At 35.4% G+C, this 22947-nt stretch overlaps 1 protein-coding gene across 2 annotated transcripts in view; it reads right to left on the bottom strand.

Annotated features, from left to right (window-relative positions):
- The window catches only part of mthl1 (methuselah-like 1), a 269222-nt gene that overhangs the window by 24831 nt on the left and 221444 nt on the right, over nt 1-22947 (bottom strand). The gene's annotated exons all lie outside the window — the stretch shown is intronic.

The raw sequence follows: 22947 nt of genomic DNA, 5'->3' as shown, positions 1-22947 counted from the left end.
TTTAAACCTTCTCGATTACAGCAAATCAAGCATTCAGGTATAACTCCCTCAAAAGTTGATTTGAATAATTTCGAAGGAAAAATTGTTCCGGGGCCGGGTATCGAACCCAGGATCTTTGGTTAAACGTACCAACGCTCTACCAACTGAGCTACCCGGGAACTCTACCAGACACCGATCCAATTTTTCCCTCTGTATCCACAGACCTCAAAGTGGGCTGACGACCGTCAAGCAACCAACATTGAGTGCACACTAACTCTGTGTGACTTAAATTGGATCGGTGTCTGGTAGAGTTCCCGGGTAGCTCAGTTGGTAGAGCATTGGTACTTTTAACCAAAAGTCCTGGGTTTGATACCTGGCCCCGGAAAAATTTTTCCTTTGAAATTATTCTCGATTACTGTTTCTTGGTGGGACGTCTTCACCAAATCTTGCAGATTCCAGGTCGAGACTAAGCTTTCTTATAATGTGATTGTGACAAGATAGGGAATATTACTGATTTTGATGCTGGTAGGATATTATTTTAACACTACGTGGACCAGGACTTTCAAACTATCTATTACAACCAGCACTGGTCATTTTAACCCTCACATTTTATCCTCATTTTTTCTGAGTAGAAACATTTATTTGAAATAACATCTTAGTACAGAATTAATGACTGAGAGTTAATTTCAAAACATAATTTGACACCGACATATACTCCTCTTCTAAGAAAATCGTATGTTATACTTTGATGAAAAAAATTGTTTTATTAAATGTACACTAATAGCATATTATCTCTACCAGTTCTCAGGTCATTCTGTTCTTAACATTTACAATTAGTGTTTCATGTTTACTCAATGTTACATTAAATATGTCGCAATTATATATTTTCTGTTTTCTGAATGTATTTATCGTCTATTGGTCATTATTGTGACATCTTCCATACACATATAGAACTTTCAATAACATGGACCACACATAAATTTGTTTCACTCTGCATAGAGATGTTGTTTCTTATTTCTGCTATGATACCCTCCAATCTGACAGGTCTCCCGTCTGGTTTCTGGACACTGCAGTTGGAATATTTACAAGAATTGCTGTTGGTGTTCTGCATGGATTCGTCAACGCCTTCGCCAATTTCAAAATGAAGTCCCGACGAGTTACACTTTCCCCAGTTTCTTCTCTATAGAGGATCCAAGCACTGATGGTAGCAAGATCCAATACATTGAAAAATACTTGCACAGGCCACTGTAGGCACTCATACATTTCACATTTTGTGGAATTTTCAGTAAGAAACGATCTCAGGAAGTTTCTTAGTGGTATGCATACTCACTCGTACATTGAACTGAGGCAAAGGACATTTTTCTCTTTTTTCCCCTATCTCTGGTAACACGTCAATGTTATCTCCTGATCTGTATAGTATTGTGTAGTACAGTTCGTACCTTTTCAGCAGCACTGCAATATGCTTTTGCAGCTGTGATTTCTGGTCATATTACGATCACCACTCTAATTCTCATTTTCTTTATTAGTACTAACTGCTTCATTTCCCCCCCGATTTCATTTCTGGCAATGTTTCTAAATAATCCAGAATTTCTTCATTAGGGCCCACTCATATTCTTTCGTGCCGTGTTAGCCATGTTTGCAAAAAATAATAATAATGAAATAATAATAATAATAATAATAATAATAATAATAATAATAATAATAATGAAATATTTCAATTTCACACAGTTGTCAAAAGAATTTCCGCTGTCATCTGCTATTGATCATATTATAATGTCACAGAAAAAGAGTTGTTTCGAGTAGCAACCAGTCTATGGCAAGGGAAATATTTTCGGGAATATCAAAGACATGCCACCTACACTCAATAAACTTATCACATGGCGAAAATCTATTGAGTTCATTGTTAGATGGCGGAAGAGGATAATAAAACAGCAATATTTGTAGTTTGTTACTGCAGAAAAATCATTGTTGACCAGTGTAATAATAATAATAATAATAATAATAATAATAATAATAATAATAATAATAATAATAATGATAATGATAATAATAATAATAATAATAAAAACAAAAATTATGGCATTTTCTGGCAAAGACCCAATTCAAAGTAAAATATGTTTAGAAAACAAAATTCTGGAAAGGGTGAATGAATTCAATTACTTGGGATGCAACCTATGTTTTCAATCTGAAAGACATATCTCCCAGAAAATCATGAGCATAATCAACAGTGTTTTCAAACCTGCAATTGTTCAGAAATATACACGTTTGTTAGGAATGACGACATTTAGAGAGCAGTATGGGGTTAAAGCTATAAGAGAAAGAATCAATGGGAGAAGAAGGAACATGTTAATAGAATGCCAGAAGATAGAATAGTAAAGATTGTAAGGGAGAACTCTCCAAAAGGGAAGAGAGGCCCAGGAAGACCCCATAAGAGATAGCTGGATTCTCGTCTCTGAATGAACAGGCTTGGTAGCCTATATGGAGGAAGAAGAAGAAGAATATAATTACACACTATGGGTGAGAAATGTTATGATCAGGCTTCGGCCTAGGGACACAGAGTAACCAGTATGAAGTTTAGAGTACACAGGCTTCGGCGTAGGGACACCTGATTGAAGGTTGCAACTCACGTTAATACTTTAATGGTAGACATTTATTGTCTACACTAGGAATGTACTGTATATACTGCATCTGTACAGGGTGACGGACTGTTTACATGTTAAGACACGAAGTAATGGCGCTCTTCATCTCCCACTCCACTCGACCAACAGAACACTATCGTCCATGCGTTCTGAACTTCATGCGTTTCTGTGCCCAGAACTGAAGCCTGGTTATGACAGTATGATTGTAAAGCCTACGTCATAACATTTCTCACCCAAGACGGTGTTTATTTCATGTAGTTTTGCAGAGACATTAAGAAAATTAATTAAACATTAAGTTAATGCGAACTCTATAACAAAATGCCAATTCTACGAAAAAAAGTTTCTGTATCTATGTTAGCTCTCTGCGTGGTAGTAGAGAGAGGATATGGGTAGTTTCCTAACACGAATAGCATTAATGCAAGTCAATATACATATGCATATTTCTATGTATTTTTTTCCTATTGTCATATATTGAGTCTGCATCACACTGACAATATACCGGTATGGAGAAATTATAGAAAGATAGCTGGAGAAACGAAGATCCTGATGAATGTGTAAATGTGGTATTCGGTTAACGATGTGGGCCTACAATGTTTAGAATTTTTTTTGTCGTTTCTTTCTCTACCAGCGATAAAGAGAATTGTGAATAAAATTACAGAAAAATCTTAGTAGGGAAAATGGAAGTAACTCAATTACAATTGGCTTCAACACTATACTAAACTTACCAACCGCAATTCACAGCTTGTTTAAAGGTTCCGTTCTTGTAAATTTATTTTCTTACTAGCCATACCCGTGCGCTTCGCTACACTTCTTAGAATTAAATATTGACAAATCTAAATACAGTTTTGTACTTAGTGAATAATAGTTTTTTGTATATTGTAAGTCGTTTGCTCTTGAATAATTTTCAAAGTTGTATTTAAAACTATGAATTTAACTGTTATTATCGTGCAATACTCCCTGGAGTTGTTCAGTCAACTCTACTTTTAAAATTGATACTATCCCGGTCGGGGCACGTTACCTGGTTGAGGTTTTTTCCGGGGTTTTCCCTCAACCCAATATGAGCAAATACTGGGTAACTATCGGTGTTGGAACCCGGACTCATTTCACCGACATTATCACCTTGTATAAAAGATGAGCATATTTATTGACTTTTTTCTTCACGGTTAATTCAGCAACAGATGCTGCGCCTCTGGAGGTATTCGGCAAGTGAGATGGAGCTAGAGTGTAAAGCAAGCTGTAATAACATTATAGCATTATGTCCATCTAGAGAAACTACACTTTTCAATGGTGAAATAATAATTATACAAATCGGTTAATTAGCTTCCGAGATTACTTCATACAAACACACAAACATTCTCTGTATGTTTGTTGTTGTTCAAGGCCCCTCATAGACGAAGTCATTTGTTTTCATTTCATTACAGCCAGTTAGGTGACATTGTTATTTTAAAATTCATTTATCTCATTAAATATCAGTTCTATCAAAATTTTGCATAGAATAAAACTTATCGGAAATCATTTTTAAAGATACTTTCGTTATGTAACATTTTTCATGAAAATCAATAATAAGGGAGATATTTCGATTTATTTAATTCAAGCTCCCTTATAACACCCCTTCTAAGTAAAATATTTTGAATGTCATATAGCCTAAAATCTAAGTTACAACGAACTTAATTTATATTCCAATTTTCATTGAAATCCATTCAGCCATTATCGCGTGAAAAGGTAACAAACACCAGACAGACAGAAAGACAGACATACAAACAAAAATTTCAAAAAAGCGATTTTCGATTTCAGGATGGTTAATTATACATGTTAACACCAATTATTTTTGGAAAAGCGAGAATTACCAGAAAAATTTCGGTTACAGATTTATTATTAGTATAGATGATTTATTTATTTTTATTTTTTGTACCAGTTATAAAGATTATTGAGAATTACAAAAAATATAGTGGAATGTCGGTGTAAAACTGATATCCAACATAGTTATTTGTTAATCATGAATTCCAGTCCAAGTTACCGCAATTCAAACGTAATCTTCAGCGATCAAACACGATCTTCGGCTAACGAAGTGCATATTTTTGGTCACCCAGTCGAAAATACCAATCTTGATTAGAAAATCCAATTGACAATTTGGTACACTTGAGTCATCTGTCATGTGGAAACCCCTTACGAACACTTGCATCACGAGGCGAGCTATCAGTTCATCCGACAGTTTTGAATATATCCATAACTAGTAATCCTAAGTGGTACTTGGAAACCCTTTCTGCTTATCCAGCTCGACACGCCAGCCAAGAGCACGTCGCGTCGTAAGACAATGTGTCTTTGCAGCGACCTTGCCCCAAGGCACTCACTTCCTCCTAACTTGGGACCATTGTCCCTCGAGGCGCTCGCTCGTTCCATGTGAAAGTAACCTACTAGCCAGTAGCCAGGTTATTAAAAACTCTCAGCAGAGTTGTGACCTTTGACGAGTAAAGGCTGGTTCACAATAAACCGGGAACGGAAACGACGAGAACGAAAACGGAAATAATGCTAAAATAAATGTGAATGCTCATATTTAAATACATTTATTTTAATATTATTTCCGTTCTCGATCTCGTTGTCGTTTTCATTCCCGGTTTATTGTGAACCAGCCTTAACCAGCAAAGCGGCAGCGTATCCTTCAATGTATAGTCTGGGTCAGCTTACTTAATACCTTAAGAGTAAAACTTAACCATTTTTTCCCCCATTACTACATAAGCTAGTAGATTATGGTGATTTTCTAGTTTGCAGATTGAATTTCCTTTTGTCAACTTCGTTTCGAATTTCGGTACTGAGAAATACTACAGCTGGTGGTAATTTTATAACTGTTATGCTGGCAGCAGTGACACAAGTTGTCAGCAGTTTAAATTCTAAAAATTCTAATTGTTCTAGATTTCTGAGCCCATTACTGGAAGCTAGTGAAATTTGAACATACTAATAATTAATTAATATCAGTATTAATATTATAATAGTTATTGTATGTGTTGCTTTGTGTTGTGGTTACAATTTCAAGATTAGAATCAGGTAGGCTAAGTGTAAATATAACATATTTCGTGTGATATGAGTAACCGACAGAAATACCATTTCACATTTTAATTAATTTCTTTCGTGTTTAGGCTTTTATTGCAATATTCTAAAGCATACATTTCAAAATGGCATTCGTTTTCGGAATTCATACTATAAGTGTTTTTTTTAATGGGACATGACAGGAGCGTTGCAATCAGAAAAACAACTGAATGTCACATAGCGTGGTAGGTCTGTTGCTATGGTAACAACGGTTGAGTTGCCAAACTTACCGTTCCTATCTGGCGAGTGCTTAATAGCTCTCTTGGTGACATTTATTGTGTACACAATGTTAACATTGGTACGTTTCGTTTTTGATTCTCTGTCGATTTTTGTATTGTTTTCTTACCTTCGCGTTAATTGTCAATGAATGTTTTAACGTCAGCCATCTTAACGTCAATTGCTAACTTCCATCAGCTGACAGCGTTGTAGTCCATATTGGCAACATAGCACTGTAGTTCCAAGCTCGGCCGCTTAACTGTCATGTCCCATCTTTCAAAAAAACAAGTATAATCATTTCACGTGACTAAACAAATTACATTTTTAGGTTAGGTCTCGTGATTCGTAAACTGTTTAATCAAAGCAATGAATTTCATATCAGACAAAATACATTTTAATATTAGATCATACACTAATCTACTAACTACTAACATAATGTGCGAGAGATCCAGAAGAAAAATATAGGCCTAGGCTACTCTTTCACAAATTATTGAACCTTTTAGAAAACACCTCCCTAACATAAAGATAAGATGTGGTAAATAAGGAAGACATCGTTATTGTTAATACTATATTATTATTATTATTATTATTATTATTATTATTATTATTATTATTATTATTATTATTATTATAGTACATGGCATTGTGTGATTTTATCCTCTTTTGGTGATATCTAGCATTAGTTGGCAACACTGAAGAGACGGCCAAATTAATCTTTTAAGAATTACTCTTACGTGATCTTCAGTACAGAAGGCACAGCTGACCGAATCCTCAGAAGGGATGCCTCATCCCCTCAACGGATGTTTACAGTATATGCACTCTCTCAATACTTTAAACTATTTCATTGTGATGCAAGCGGTAGGTGTTACATAATAAATAGGCTGCTACTACTCCTTCTGCTCCACGAAGGTATTTGGTGTTAATCACAAATTCAGTGGATTTGGTGCAGAAGTAGAGTTTTTCCTTGTCATTGAAACTAAAGTCCCTCATCTATATTGATAAAAGTGGTAGTCTTGCACCGTGTTGAATATATGAGCAAAGAGCTCTAATGACCAATGTCTCTTCATAATCCTTGTGCGAATGGAGACAGAATGAGAAAAAATACCATTGTTCTTGAAGGCAGAATGTGGTGGTGGTGGTACATGCGAGTGCATTGACGGTCGGACGGCATAAACAAATGCTACTTACCATATTCCCTGCCCAATGTACGAATGGCAGTTGCACGCAAGACGTTCAGTTTGTTGAGTTCAACCCAGTGCAGTGGCGGACGTTATTACGTTATATTATATATTATTATGTTTATATTTTAAGAATCACTTATTTACAAATGGCTTTTAGATAGCCTGGAGGTTCATTGTCGTTGTCACATAAGCCCGCCATCGGTCCTTGTCCTGAGCCTGGAGGTTCATTGCCGCCCTCACATAAGTCCGTCATCGGTCCCTATTCTCAGCAAAATTAATCCAGTCTCTACTATCATATCCCACCTCCCTCAAATCCATTTTAACATTATCCTCCAGTCTACGTTTCGGCCTCCACAAAGGTCTTTTTTCCCCCTCCTGCCTCCCAATCATGTCTTATTTTTTTATACTTTGTATGTCTCATTTATTTTGACCTGCTGTTCACATTTTATTTTGCTTTTTTTCTTTCTTTCTGTATGTTATATATTATGTCTGATTTCTTCTTACTTGTTGTTTACATTTTATTATTATTATTATTATTATTATTATTATTATTATTATCTTATCCAGTTTTGTTTGTAAAATTGTAGGGTACTTTGTAAATTTGTAGTGTTTTTTGTAACGCAGTTTTTACTCCTGGTTGGGTGTTAGAGAAGGCCGTATGGCCTTAACTCTGCCAGGTTAAATACATTATTATTATTATTATTATTATTATTATTATTAATCAACATTCTATATGCATTTCTGGATTCGCCCATACGTGCCACATGCCCTGCCGATCTGAAACGTCTGGATTTAATGTTCCTAATTATGCCAGGTGAAGAACACGATGCGTGCAGTTCTGCGTTGTGTAACTTTCTCAATTATTATGTAAGTTCATCCTTCTTAGCCCTAAATATTTTCTTAAGCACTTTATTCTCAAACACCCTTAACTCTCTCAAAGTGAGAGTCCAAGTTTCACAACCATACAGAACAACCGTAATATGCTACAACTGCCTTTGCTGTGGTCGTGCCAGAGAATCAGTCCCATTCCGAGGCTTATTTTGGGGTTTCGTAACAAGCTCTTTTTTACGGTGATGGATTGTTAGCCCTTCGCTCAACCCCCAAGATGGAGGACACCTTATCGGCTGTCCGCGACTGCTTATTCAATATATTCGTAGCTACCTCCATACCGTGTCGTAAGAAGCACAACTCGTAACTGTGGAATATAAAATTAACCTATTGAATTGTTCAACCAATTACCGTTTCATTTGAACCTCACTTCAGACACCGCTATTTCCACTCAAAACCCTTTAAATCTCTTTATAAAACATCCAGAGGGGGGAAAATTAGGATTTTTATTGGATCTGGACTCACCCGGCTCAACTGCTAAAGGCACCAATGATATAGAAATAAAAAATACGTTGTATCTAAAATTTAAATTGTAACTAAGAGTTTTCCTGTTGCACAATGAAAACCGACTTCAATTAACACTTCAATTTTAATACTGAGATATGACAGCCACGTTCAATGCAAGATAACACCTGCAGTATGTCAATGAAGAGGTTGCTTAGCAAAGAATCTCTGACTACATACATAGCCTACATAAGTCTGGTCATGGGCAGGTCTTTCGCTGCAAACCCAGCATTCTACAATCTTTCCTACTTTCTGCCTTTCTCTTAGTCTCCGCATATGATCCCCATATCTTAATGTCGTCTATCATCCGATATCTTCTTCTGCCCCGAACTCTTCTCCCGTTCACCATGCCTTCCAGTGCATCTTTCAGTAGGTAGTTTCTTCTCAGCCAGTGACCCAACCAATTCCTTTTTCTCTTTCTGATCAGTTTCAGATCATTATTTCTTCACCAGCTCTTTCCAACACAACTTCATTTCTTATTCTGTCTGTCCACTTCAAACGCTCCATTCTTCTCCATATCCATATTTCAAATGCTTCTATTTGTTTCTCTTCATTTCGTCGTAAAGTCCATGTTTCTGCCCCATACAATGCCACACCCCACACAAAATACTTCACTAGTCTCTTCCTTAGTTCTTTTTCAGAGGCCCACAGAAGATGCTCCTTTTTCTATTAAAAGTTTTCTTGGCCATTGCTGTCCTCCATTTGACTTCCTGGCTGCATCCCACGTTACTACTTATAGTACATCCCAAGTATTCACTTAATCTACTTTCTCATTTAGAATTCGTAAGTTCACATTCTTTATTTTTCTTCCTATAACCATGGTCTTCGTCTTGTTTGCATTAATCTTTATCCCAAACTGCTCACAGCTGTCATTTAGCTCCAGCAGCATAATGTCCGACTAACAACATAATTTAACAATAGCAATTTTATTTTCCACCTTTGCGTATCTTAATGTTATTAGTTTACATGTAAACTAATAACATTAAGATAAGCAAAGGTGGAAAATAAAATTGCTATTGTTAAATAATTAAGCTTATCGGTATCACCAAAAATGAAACTAACAACATAATATTCAACTGTGATTGGCACAACATGCTTTGCAGCTATCTAAAATACACTCACACACGCGTTTAACACGGAAAACCGACTGGAGTGGGAGAACTGCATCTGCTTTGCTATGACTTGTCAGCGGTGGCGTAATGAAGTGTGAAGCACGGAGTGGAGATTTCAAAACAAACCTTCTGCAGTCACGACAACTCACTACTAAGTCTAGTATCCTGCATAATTCCGAAGAAAGGTTATTTACTCATTTCAATGTCTGTTTTCTTTTGCCTTAAAATGTGAAAGATATTCGTTATTGCATTTAGCTACAGTCTACAGTTCTACACAGACGTGGAATAAAACATACTACTACATAGATTAAAAAACGTGCGGAAATTATCTGGACTGATAACTTTCCACTTTTTAAAGAGTCGAATATATAAAATATATTGTTCCTTTCATATTTTTCATAACCAGAGCTGAGATTCCTTTAACCTGCGCGGTGCTGTAAACGACGCAGCGACTATGTTTGTAGAGGAAAGAAACAGACAGAGAATACCTTTACGATTCCATTCGGAAGCAGTGCTCTCGTGTTTACAGGTATAGTGAGGGTCACATAAGAACAGTTCCTAAACAGCAAATATTGCCGTCTTGTCAGTGTTGCCAACTGTTATCAGATATCACACGATCCCACGTACTAAATGGCTTATTTACTTACCGTACTTTATGTTGGAAGGTTATTGTAAATAATTCAATAACTTGTAACATATTTTCTTAGACAAACTATACGAGAAAGGTATCAACATGTCAAGTATTTTGTCTGGCAATACGAAATTCATTGGTTTGACTAAACAATTGACTCACGAGACCTAACCTAAAAATATATTTTGTTTGACCACATGAAATTCTTAGTACTAACTCCGAAAACTTATCTGACTATAGTCTTGAATTATAACCACAACGCAATACATAAAATAACTATTCTGTATTAATATTAATACTGATATTAATTAATTATTAGTATGTTCAAATTTCACTAGCTTCCAATAACCGGCTCAGAAATCTAGTACAATTTTTATTTCATGGAACTCCAGTACCGACAAATATCGTCGATACTTGTCTCTGCTGCCAACATACCAGTTACAAAATCACTACCATTTGTAGTATTTGTCAGTATCGAAATTCGAAACGAAGTTGGCAAAAGAAAATTCAACCTGCAAACTAGAAAATCACCACAATCCACTAGCATATGTAGTAATGGGGGGGGGGGGAAATGGTTAGGTTTCACCCTTAGGGTATGAAGTAAGCTGATCCGGACTATACAATCGGGCAAAAAATTTTCTAGCAGGTCAATGAAACATAGCTTCCATGTGTACTAAATTTTTCATTATTGAGCAACATTTGCACTGGAATTAAACACAGCATACTTCATATAACTTGAAAAAGTAATTAAATAAAATACATAAATATAATATATTTCTATGAATAACAAAAACTAGTAATTACAGTTTAACATAAATAAATAAAATGTACTTTATGCATAACAAAATATCAGTGAACCATATACTGGTCTTCATGACAATAAATTACAATATGCATTCTGATTATATCAAAAGAAAAAGATGTGCAGTCGGGTGAAAAATCTTGTTGGGTACTTGTACTACGTGAGGTGGACGGAATTTCTTCCTGTTGTGTTTTAACATGAATTTTCATATGTTCATTATGTCTTCTTGAATTACGATGTCACTGAATGAAATTTTTTTTTTTTTCCGCTCTTATTTCCACATTAGATACTTTACAATAGTAATATGCGTTACAAGAGCGGTATGTTGAAGTTTTCATGTTCGAGAAAAAGTTTGAAAAAGCGAAACGTAGTTGAGCTTTTTTAATTTCCGAGAATTGAAAGAAAACATACCGCTCGTGTATCGTACATTATTTTGTGCGAAAATCGTTTATTACATACCTGAAAGAGGAATTTCTAATTAGTTGCAATGAAATCTCCATCTTGGTTTCTCTTCAATGACGGCAAATTTGCAAAACAAAAATATCTATCTTCAACATTGTTGCTTTAAAATGTTTTCTGTGTTTACTATACTCCAGCATACCGTGATATACGTCTGTCTTTTTTTTTCCCAGTCTATGATGAGTCTGGAATCTTGTTGATTTTTTCACGGCTTCCTTAATGTTACTTGCATCACGAATGCAGTAACTTTAGTGGAGTTGTAGAGTTTACTTAATTTTTGCAAATATTTAAAAATAATAATTAACAGTGCAATTTAGGTGAAATTGCAGTGGATTGAACGTCTCTAAAAATAATATGTCAAAAGCCTAAAGCAGTAAAATCAATATGTCACTTAAGCGGTAAGAAGAGGGAATTGTTATGTGTGTTAGGTTGGGAATATTGAATGTGGAATTTTAGACTTTCCGCGGATTGATTTTGTGCGGAAACCAAGCAAATACGCACGATCTAGCACAAAATACATTACACCCTTTCACATAAAAGTACGCACAGCCAAATTTGTTTACCAATATTCGTTGGATGTTGTGTTTTCTTATTTTCGGCATATCTCTGAACAACGTAAGACTACGTACACCTTTGTGGCTGATTGAAAGTTAATTGCAGAGCGTGTAATGTTGCGGGGCATAGTTGAGGATATTTGAACTAATATTTTTACTGTCAATATAGACAACATTACATATAAATTGTGTAAAATAAACGTAAAAGTGGCAAAGACAGTGTACTGAAAGACACTGAAATACCAAAAGACACAGAAAGTGTGTTGAACGTAATAAAAAAGAACCAGTACCATAAAAATCTCAAAATTATGAAGATATTAACTCGACGTTTAGCATGGATTTGTGTAGCTTACCATGATGTTCAATGCCAACATCCCAATTAATAAATTAAATCTCCATTTTAGGAAATTTTTTAGAAAAGTACACAGAAAATTAGTGGCTTTTCAGTAATGATCGAGATGCAATATCCTAATGAAATACGAAAAAATATCACACAAAAGGAATATATTGTACTACATCATGCACCAATAACGTCATGTGTTGTTGAAAGAATTTATTGCAATATAACATCATTTCAAATGACATCCGCATATGTTCAAGTTCCGTAACTTACGATTGCACGTTATTATTCACTGCAAAGATCACGAAGAAAATGAACATCACGGCTCAAGCATGTGTTTACTAGTATAGCTTCAGATTGTCAGGAGTTGACTGTACCCCACGAACACGCAGCGACGACGTGTTTGTTCATATCCTTATTCGTTTAATCACCTGTGTTCGGCGTACTATATATCCAATCTTCAATCTTTAGGTAGCTGGAATACAAAGCCTAATCATCAGTGGGTATGGAGGGGGAATATAGATTTAGTCTGAGATGAAATTCCATGTCGGCAGATCATACAATATTAACCATTATGAAACAAACTTTTTTCTGATAGCTCATTCTTTCCCCTATCGCACAGCTCACATGCCAGGTTTCGCCTCATGATATACGTGAACTGTATTAAGAGTTGCCAGATGTCTTGAGTGAAAATAAGGGACAGAGTATGTATGTCGGAGCGCGCGCATCAAGTACGTTATTCCACAGAAAATTGTGTAAGATACAGTAACAATATTTATTTAAAATTAAGCATAATTAAAACCAAGCAGAAATGTGCCTTATTTCATTTTCCTTAAAATAAAATTTAATACTTTAAATTTATACTTTCTACAAAGTGATATTAAAATATTAATGAAACTGAAGCTGATCCGATGCGTTGTAGTAAATGAATCAAAATCCGTCACTTCAAAAAAGAAGGATATTGTCTTCATACTCATTCTTAATTTTTTAAATAATGCCCCGCATATTCACGTGAAGCCATTTGCGCCTATGTTTAATTTTTTATGATTATGATGAAGAATCCTACTCTGATAAAGGCACCCAGGTCGGATTCTGTTAGCCCCGTTTGAGTTGAGTTGTGAAGCTGCGGTAGACTACTACATAATACGAAATGGCAGTGTAGAATACGGTAGTTTTCCTTGTAGTATTCGTAGAATCAGAGCCTTCTTCAGTTACAAGCCGGAGCCATACGTCGGCAACACTGTAATTAACTGTCAAACGGAGGTCTATTATCCAGAACACGTGTTTGTGCTAAATCGGATTTTCAATGTAAATTAATGTTACAATATAAGTGTGTGTCGATGGAATTATGTTCGCGGTCGTACCAAACGTTAATTGTTGATGTATTATAAACTAAGTGCGTGTTGGCGATAAAAACAAGACAATAAATGAAAATATGGCTGTAGTCTTTGGCAATTTTTACGGTTATTACTAATGACAAAATGATTGAACAATTCTTCTAAATATTAAATATTGTATAAACTACATTTTTATAGTTTTACTTGTGGTTTGTGGTGTGTCAGAATTCTAGCCAAATTGTTGGGTCTCGCCTGCTATATCAATAAAGTTACGCCGTTGATTTTCAAGTTCATTGTAAACAGCTGTTTTGTGATCCCATAAATGTTGCAGTTTTGTTGAAGATTCGGAATGCCTGCTATAAGTCAGAACTGTCTATATTTGTAAATGCATACACTCACTTTGTTGGTTTTCAAGGTTTGTTTATTAATATTATTTCTTTTGTAATAAATTAGTTATAAACATGTTTCTTTTCACTTCCTATTTACAGGATTTAAAGTTCACCGAGTTTACGCTAATTGGCACATACTTAATAGATAATTATGTGTTTTGTTACGTATTATGTTGAAGGTATGTTTCTTCATTTTTTCATAAATCTTTATACTTGGCCTTGGCCTATTTAAAATTATATTTGAGCCGTGCCAGGCATCGTAGCTGTTCACCTAGTACGTCACTTCGTCCATCAGAGAGCTCTCAGACGTTATATTATACAGAGCAGTGTATATTAGAGAGTACCGCATTCTCGGCGGCGGCGGCCATATTACTCCTTGCTCGGCACAGAAGCGTAAGCAGTAATGCTAGAAGGAAGGTCATTAAAGGCGATATCATACATGTTGTTGTGGTTTATTGAATACAGGAGACAAGGATTAATAAACATTATTGTCATAGTGAAATGACTCATTAGAGACAACACTTTATTATTTATGTTATGTCCATTTCAATAGGGAAAACATCAGCAATTTGCTACAGCAGTTCTCATACCAACACTTCGACTGTTTCATTTAGCAGATTGTTGTAGTGTATTTGCTATAACAGACAATTTTCTTAACAATAAATATATTCTAGTCTTAAAATACAGTGATAAGACGTTTTTAAAAATATAATAAGTTGGGAACGTATGACTTGAAGTGTTAATGAATAAAGACTTCAAAACCTTTAATTTCAACTCATTTTCTACCAACGTTTCACATTTTTCTGCATATAGAATTAGACCTATATCAAATACGAATTTACAAGGGTATACAAGTGATATACCTTATACGACTTGAGAGTCACTAAAGTGCTAATAATATTTATACATTCAACCCTGTTATCAGTTAGTAGAGATGAAAAACAGTTTTCACAAAGACTATATAATTTATTTTGTTTTATTTGAACAAAACTGTTCCCAACAAATAATAAAGAGCTTGTTGTTCACTCAAGTTACTATTTATATTTTCAGTTACATTACAATTTAGCCTATATCAATTTCATTTTACTAACTTTCGTCTTCACTAGACCTTTCTGTTTCGGATTTACTCACATCTGTACCTAGAAACTCAATTAATTGTTAAGAATCGCAAACTGCGTAATTTTAATGCTTCGTTTTTGAGAAAAACTGAGAAATCGTAATGTAGTTTTGAATTATTTTGCATCCAGGATTGGATTTATGGAACGGACAGTAGAAAATAATTTTTCTACCGCATCCTGCATGCATCTATCTGGTATAAGATATTTGAAGTTCTCTTTATTAAGACAATTTTCTTCAAAATCAAGAACTGTCACCCTGTTTCTCTCTCAAAGTGAGAGTCCAAGTTTCACAACCATACATAACAGATAATATAACTGTTTTATAAATTCTAACTTTCAGATTTTTTCGTAGCAGACTAGAAGACAAAATCTTCTCAACCGAATAACAAACATTTCCCATATTTATTCTGCGTTTCATTTCCTCCCGGGTGCCATTTATATTTGTTACTGGTGCTCCAAGATATATGAATTTTCTACCTCTTCGAAGGATAAATTTCCAATTTTTATATTTCCAGTTCGTATAATATTCTGGTCACGAGACATAATCATATACTTTATCTTTTCGGGATTTACTTCCAAACCTATCGCTTTAATTGCTTGAAGTAAAATCCCCGTGTTTCCCTAATAGTTTGTGGATTTTCTCCATGTCATCCGCATAGACAAGAGGCTGTAACCCGTTCAATTCCAAACCCTGTCTGTTATCCTGAACTTTCCTAATGGCATATTCTAGAGCAAAGTTAAGAAGTAAATGTGACAGTGCATCTCCTTCCTTTAGCTCGCAATGAAAATATTATGTCGTTGAGAAAATTAATCATAGAAGTATAGTCCTTGTCTTGTTTGTGACTTAATGCTAATTTTGTATAACAACAATTGATTACACATTGATTAACTGCACAACAACACGACATTCTTCACGACAGCAATGAAATATCACACTAGAAACCTGTGTTCCTACGCAGCCTTGCGTTGTGCCGAGTCTCCGCAGGAGTAACTATGGCCGCCGCGTCGGCATTTGCCGGATCAAAAGAATGCGGTACTCTCCAATATACACTCCTCTGATATTATAGATAGCGCTACGAATCCTTTCATTTTCTTATCCAAATTATCCTATGGGCCGGTTGATTACGTCTCACGAGGGGAGAGGGAAAGTGAGTTTACTTGGTCACGTGCAGTCATATGTCTCCTCACTTAGGACTCGGACGCCGTACAGAGAACATCACTCAGGTCTCGCACGCCGTATAGTTAACATCACTTAGCAGTTGGAAGCCGTCTGGGTAACAGTACTTAGGAGTTGCAAGCCGCATTGATAGTTTTCATTCAGGCAATTGACGTGTACTCGACAAGTGGAGCTCGAACTGTTTTCTATTCTCGTAACTTAAGTTTATCGTGATAGATTGTTCGAGAACAGTGCGTCACTATATTTCTTTGTATATCTACGCATTATATGGAACTTTGTTTTAGAAGTATATCTTGTCATTTAGCGTGCTTACAACTTGTGTCAGATTTGTATCAGTGGAGTAGGTAAATTTGCGTCGTGATATTTTTATCTTCGATTTATGTGTTTGAGAGATTGTAGTGGATCGTACTTTGAAATATCGCTTGCTAGTGATACGTCTTGGGGGCAAGTAATTGTGATTGCGTCGAGTGACATATGTGATATATATATATATTTGAGGTATATTGTATTGGGGATCACGTGATGAAGTATAAGTTGATACGTGAGGTTTGATGATTAGGGATTACGTGATGAGATATGATTTGAAATGTGAGGATTTGATGTTCCAAGACTGTTTGTGTGATAGAGCAGCGATTACGATCTTTGGGTTACCTTCTATTTGACTTGTAATGAACTAGAATAGTATGGGCCTCGTATTATTGTTCTAGTATTTTCCCTACTCCATTTTGATTTATTGGTTCCCCTTGCCGCTATTTCAGGAATCGAGTGCATTGAGTTTCCGTTGCTATTTAAACGATCATTGAGATTTGAAATTATCGTCTGTTACTTATATAACGTGTATCTCTCTCTCTCTCTCTCTCTGGCATTGTTATTGTAAACTACAGAGATTTGTGTCAGTGCAATCTGGACAGTTCATGCGAGGTGTATGTGGAATTGGTAATGTATAGTGATCAGTCATGTGATCCCTTATATTGGGTAAAGTTTTTGTGTTATTGAGTTTATATATATGTTCAGTTTGGTTAGTTAGATTGTATGGTATCTATGATTGAATGGGCCATGTATTGAGTTAGTGTACTGAGTGGGCGTTGTGTTGAGATTCATATCTAGATGGTTAATATATATATATATATATATATATATATTCAGAGAGTGTTTTCATGGCTAGATGGTTAATAGGTCAGTCATTGATTATTGAGAGATGGCCATATTAGATTGTATTATGACCTATAAGTATGTTTGCCCAGTCTAGTAATACTTTCACGATTCAGATATCGTTGTGATGCTAGTTCAGATTAACTTGTGTTATTTTCATTCGCTTATTTTATATTATTTTGTTATTTCATTTACCATTCATGTATATTGTTATTCATTATTGTTAATTATATCTGCTATACAAATTCACACTATTTATTTCTAAAAGTCTTCCACTGCGCACATCCAATCTTCCAATGTACCGTCCACCTGGCGATAACAGCCATTATAAGAAATATAGAGGAGTGGATGATCGTGCACCTCGTACCTCTCATGTTTTAGAAAATTTGTAACAAATAATTTAGGATAACAGTATTGTTATGGTGACTGGCGAGGTTCAAACTAAAACTGGCTTCCTGAGTATCTGAAATATTTATAGAAAAGCACGACAGATAATCACATGAAATTAAAATGTATATATCCTAGACCTTTCACGTCAGAGGTAAAACAACATAAAGCGGCAAAACATTGTCAATTTACTACCCACATAATGGTTAATTGATTGAAATAGGGTACTGCGAAAGTACGTCGTTATTTTATTTATTTTTGGTACAAGTAACATTTCTTTAAGTATTTATTTGTTTTCCCTTGTACCATCAGTAAAAAACAAGTATCCTTTTAATTTTTTAAGTTATAAGTGGCTGTATGCAAGTACTTATGCGGTATTCTGAAATTCAAATAAAATACAATTTCGGATTCAGTAATAAGTTACGTACATCAATACACTGAATCTTGATCATATGCACTTAGTTTCGTAACAATTAATGTCGAAAATGTACACGTCATGCCTTTATTTCGCCTCCGCCCGCCTCCACTCAGCGTTGCCAAACCTACTCATGCTTCGGATTGTAACTGAAGATGGCTCTGGTAGAATACATTGCAACCTTAGATACACCAAGGCTCTGCTAGTTGCATAAACAACAGGCGATACTATCAACGCTATTAAAATGATATAATAAGCAGATTCTACAGTATAATATACGCTTCGTGGTCTAGCAGTCAGCATTCGTGGCTACAAATCATTTATCCCGCGTTCCAGTCTCGTTCTGAGCATGACATTTTGTCGTTAAAAATTAATGAGTCTAATACTTTCACTCGTGAAGATGTAGGAGATTAAGTGAAAGTATATAAAAGATTTCTGTAGAAAGAAGCACCTCAATGTTCAAGTAAATGTTCTCAGAATGCATCGTAGGTCTGCAGTGTGGGAACTGCACGATATAAAAACCGTCAAGAAATAAGTCAAATGCAAATATTGCGTATCGATTGTCATAATACAGTGGCAACTGAACGCTAACTTTTACTCCAAAAATGTAACTCAACTGACAATAAATTCAAAATTATAATAAAGTTAATTTAAAATTAAATTAAATTGTACAGCTAGATTTAAGTGAATTAAAACCAATTTTAATGATAACAATTTCATAACAAAAACAAAACGTAAACTAAACCCTTAGGCCCAATTGTATAAAACTCCCTGACTAAAGATCAATTGTGATCGAAGATCGGAAAGTGAACCGAGTTCAGACACTTCTTCTATTGTATAAAACTTTTCTGCGATCAAATTACCTAGGTTAAAATGCAATCTAAGTTCACATGAAAAGGACTTGGCAACATCGCATAAACAGGTGAAGTATGTGATGCGCGGGCCATGTTGTACAGGTTTGTCCAGTGTTGCCAATTTAGCGACTTTAACTCTTTTTCGACGATAATTTCTTTTAACTTTTATATTGCTTAAATAGGGATTTAGCGACCTTTTTAGCACCTCATAGTGACAACATTTCTTTGTTGGTAATAAGAAATCTAGCGACTTTCCAACTACTTTTTGGCGACTTTCCGTACACTCTGTTGGAGACACTGGTTTGTTTTGTGCGTTGTAAATAATGGCGGACGATAAGAAGAAGAAGAAGAAGAAGAAGAAGAAGATTGTTATGGTGTTTGATACTGCTAAACATAATAAAGCTTTATAAAACGACAATTTTCGTTTAGTAATACAGTTAATTGAAAATTTATGAATGTACCTATCATATCCATGAATAATTAATGTTGTTATAAACATAATATAATTATAGGTTATGTTATTTGATACTGCTGAACACGATAAAACCTTATAAAATATAAGAATTTTTGTATATTAAGGCAATAAATTGAAAAATATAAATATAAATGTAACTACCACATATATATATATATATATATATATATATATATATATATATATATATATAATGCTTATTATTCTTTTTGCGCAATCTGTCACTCATATACTTCAAACAGAAAAGAAATAACTGAACTTGGATCATCTAACTTAATCGGAGAAATTTGTTCAGTCAAAGTTGACTTTAGTTTAAGACAAATTAATCTCAGATTAGACTTTATGCAACACAAAATTCCAAGTTCAGCTAGAACGAGGATCAATTTAACCTCTGATCTAAGATTAAATGGTTTATACAATCGGCCCTTAGAAAGACTAACTTCCAACTGGCGATCAAAGACGCTGCAACACGTGACGAAAAGCGAAACGCAAACTGCAACGTGAGTGTGGCAAAGCAAAAAACATCTCGGACAAGGCCTTCCTGTTCTGCCAACGAACACTCACTCATACCTAGTATGGAATGTAAGTCAGTCAACAAAATTATTTGTGTGTTGTTGAAGAAAAATGGACGATATGATATTTTTCTTTGTCTTCGTTTAAATTTTCAAAATGTGTGACCATTCTTTTTAAAAAATCGGATATTCCACGTGCATTATTCCTATGGGAAGGGTATTTAGATTCGATAGGTGTCCACGGAAACAAGATATATTTTCAAATGACATTTTAGGCTAATTAATGTTAAGCTTATCATGTTCTCTGATTTTTCTAAACTTGTTGGAAATGTTTTTACTTGTATCAGATTTTTTAGACACAGAGTTTAGCAGGAATAAGATCGCTTGAGGAACATTTCTTGACTTGAAAATCTTGCCTACTTATTTGATTAATTTTAGTTTTTTAAATTCTAAAATAAGAAGATTCCAGCTATATGTTTCGTAAATTGAATGAGGCTTATAAGGAAGGGGGCCTATCAATTAATTTCAAGAAAACAAACTACATGGTTGTGGGTAGTCGCAGCAAGGTAAATTTAGATACTGCGGATACACAAATAGAAAATTCCGAGTCATTCAAATATTTGGTTGTTACCCTTAACAGTCAGGCCAAAAGTGATGAAGATATTGTAGAGTGGATTATTTTACGACGCTTTATCAACAGCTTAGGTTATTTAGCGTCTGAATGAGATGAAGGTGATAGTGCCGGTGAAATGAGTCCGGGGTCCAACACCGAAAGTTACCCAGCATTTGCTCATATTGGGTTGAGGGAAAACCCCGGAAAAAACCTCAACCAGGTAACTTTTCCCGACCGGGAATCGAACCCGGGCCACCTGGTTTCGCGTCCAGACGTGCTAACCGTTACTCCACAGGTGTTGACATGAAGATATTAATAATGAGATTGGTCACGGAAAGCGGGCGATAAGACAATTAAATACATTCTTGTGTAATGACAAGGTAATTAGGAAAACTAAGACAAGTAGCCTATATATAAAACTATAATAGAAAGTAATATGTATCTTTGGATCTGAAACTTGGGAAATCAGAGACAGGATGAAGAAGAAGTTGTTGGCTCTAGAAATGGATTACTGGCGCCGTAGTTGTCAAATTTCAAGGATGGACCACATTAGGAATTAAGATGTCCGAAATATAATGCAGGTATCAGGAGATATCTTACAATCAGTGTATTTTTAGTAGGTTATTTTACGACGCTTTATCAACATCTTAGGTTATTTAGCGTCTGAATGAGATGAAGGTGATAATGCCGGTGAAATGAGTCCAGGGTCCAACACCGAAAGTTACCCAGCATTTGCTCAAATTGGGTTGAGGGAAAACCCCGGAAAATACCTCAACCAAGTAACTTGTCCCGACCGGGAATCGAACCCGGGCCATCAGTGGAAACTAAACGCCTGATATGGTAGGGCATCTCCAGAGAATGTCAGCCGACCGCTGGCCTAGTAAGGTCTTCAACTGGACTCTCCCGGAAAAAAAGAGAAGAGGAAGGCCAATGAAAAAATGGAGCAAGGAGGTTCAGGAGGATATGGTCTGCAGGGGTCTTACGTACGGAAAGGATCCGAAAAAGTAACAGCAGCTCATCTCCAACAAGCACCCAAATACCCCCCTAAAGTAATGTTTTGGGGTTGTTTTACACATGAAGGGCCTGGAGCATTAATACCTATCAAGGGAATGATGAATTCTGACAAATATATTCACTTATTGGAAACCAGAATCGTACCCCAGCTGCAAAAATCATTTCCGGATGGCAGAGGTGTGTTCCAACAAGACCTGGCACCATGCCATACGTCTCGAAAAACTACAGAATTCTTCAACAAGAAGAATATTCAGGTACTCCCCTGGCCAGGCAACTCACCCAACATGAACCCCATTGAGAACTTGTGGTCAAATTTGCAAAAGAAGAATGCAAAAAATGGATTGTTCTACAAAGGAGAAGATGATTTCTGCCCTCATTGGTGTATGGTTTCGCGATGAAGAAATGAAGAATATTTGTGGGAAATTAGTGGAATCCATGCCAAATCGTCTCAGAGCTGTTATTAGGAACAAGGGAGGCCACATAGATTACTGAGGTATGTCTTAGATCCTTTTTTTTTATCCCGTTTGAGTGTTTTTGCATAAGTAATTACGTTGTTCGGATTAATTTGCACGCTACTGTAAGTGTGCTTAAATGCGACAGGCTCATTTACTAGCATGTAAAAGAACTCCTGCGGGACAAAATTCCGGCACATCCGGCGACGCTGATATAACCTCTGCAGTTGCGAGCGTCGTTAAATAAAACTTAACATTTTTTTAACATACAAGAGTGGCGTGATTTGTAACAATTGTTGTGATAAATTCGTAAGAAAATGTAATTTTGTAGTTAAAAATCGAAAAAAAAAAAAAAAAAAAAATCTGCACGGAGCAACTATGGAATTCACAACACATTTTCAGCTTCAGAATACTAGCTAATTAAAGAAATGATGCTCCTAAATAGTTCACTTTTATCTGTAATATTTTTTCACCCTTAAAACTCAAGAATAATGGTATTTTACAAACCACTTCAAATTAGTGTAATTCTGAAAATATTGAGATTAGGACAAATGTTTATATGACATATTTTGCTCAGAATGTCTTCGGAAATAAGCTCCGTAAGGAACGGTAAATCCTCGAGAATCACCCTATATATAGAAGTAAATTTAATGTTGATGCAAA

Source organism: Periplaneta americana, chromosome 16, assembly GCF_040183065.1.
Source record: "Periplaneta americana isolate PAMFEO1 chromosome 16, P.americana_PAMFEO1_priV1, whole genome shotgun sequence".
Taxonomy (NCBI): Eukaryota; Metazoa; Arthropoda; class Insecta; order Blattodea; family Blattidae; genus Periplaneta; species Periplaneta americana.
Note: the sequence above shows the minus strand (reverse complement) of the source record. Positions and strands in the feature narration are given on the sequence as shown.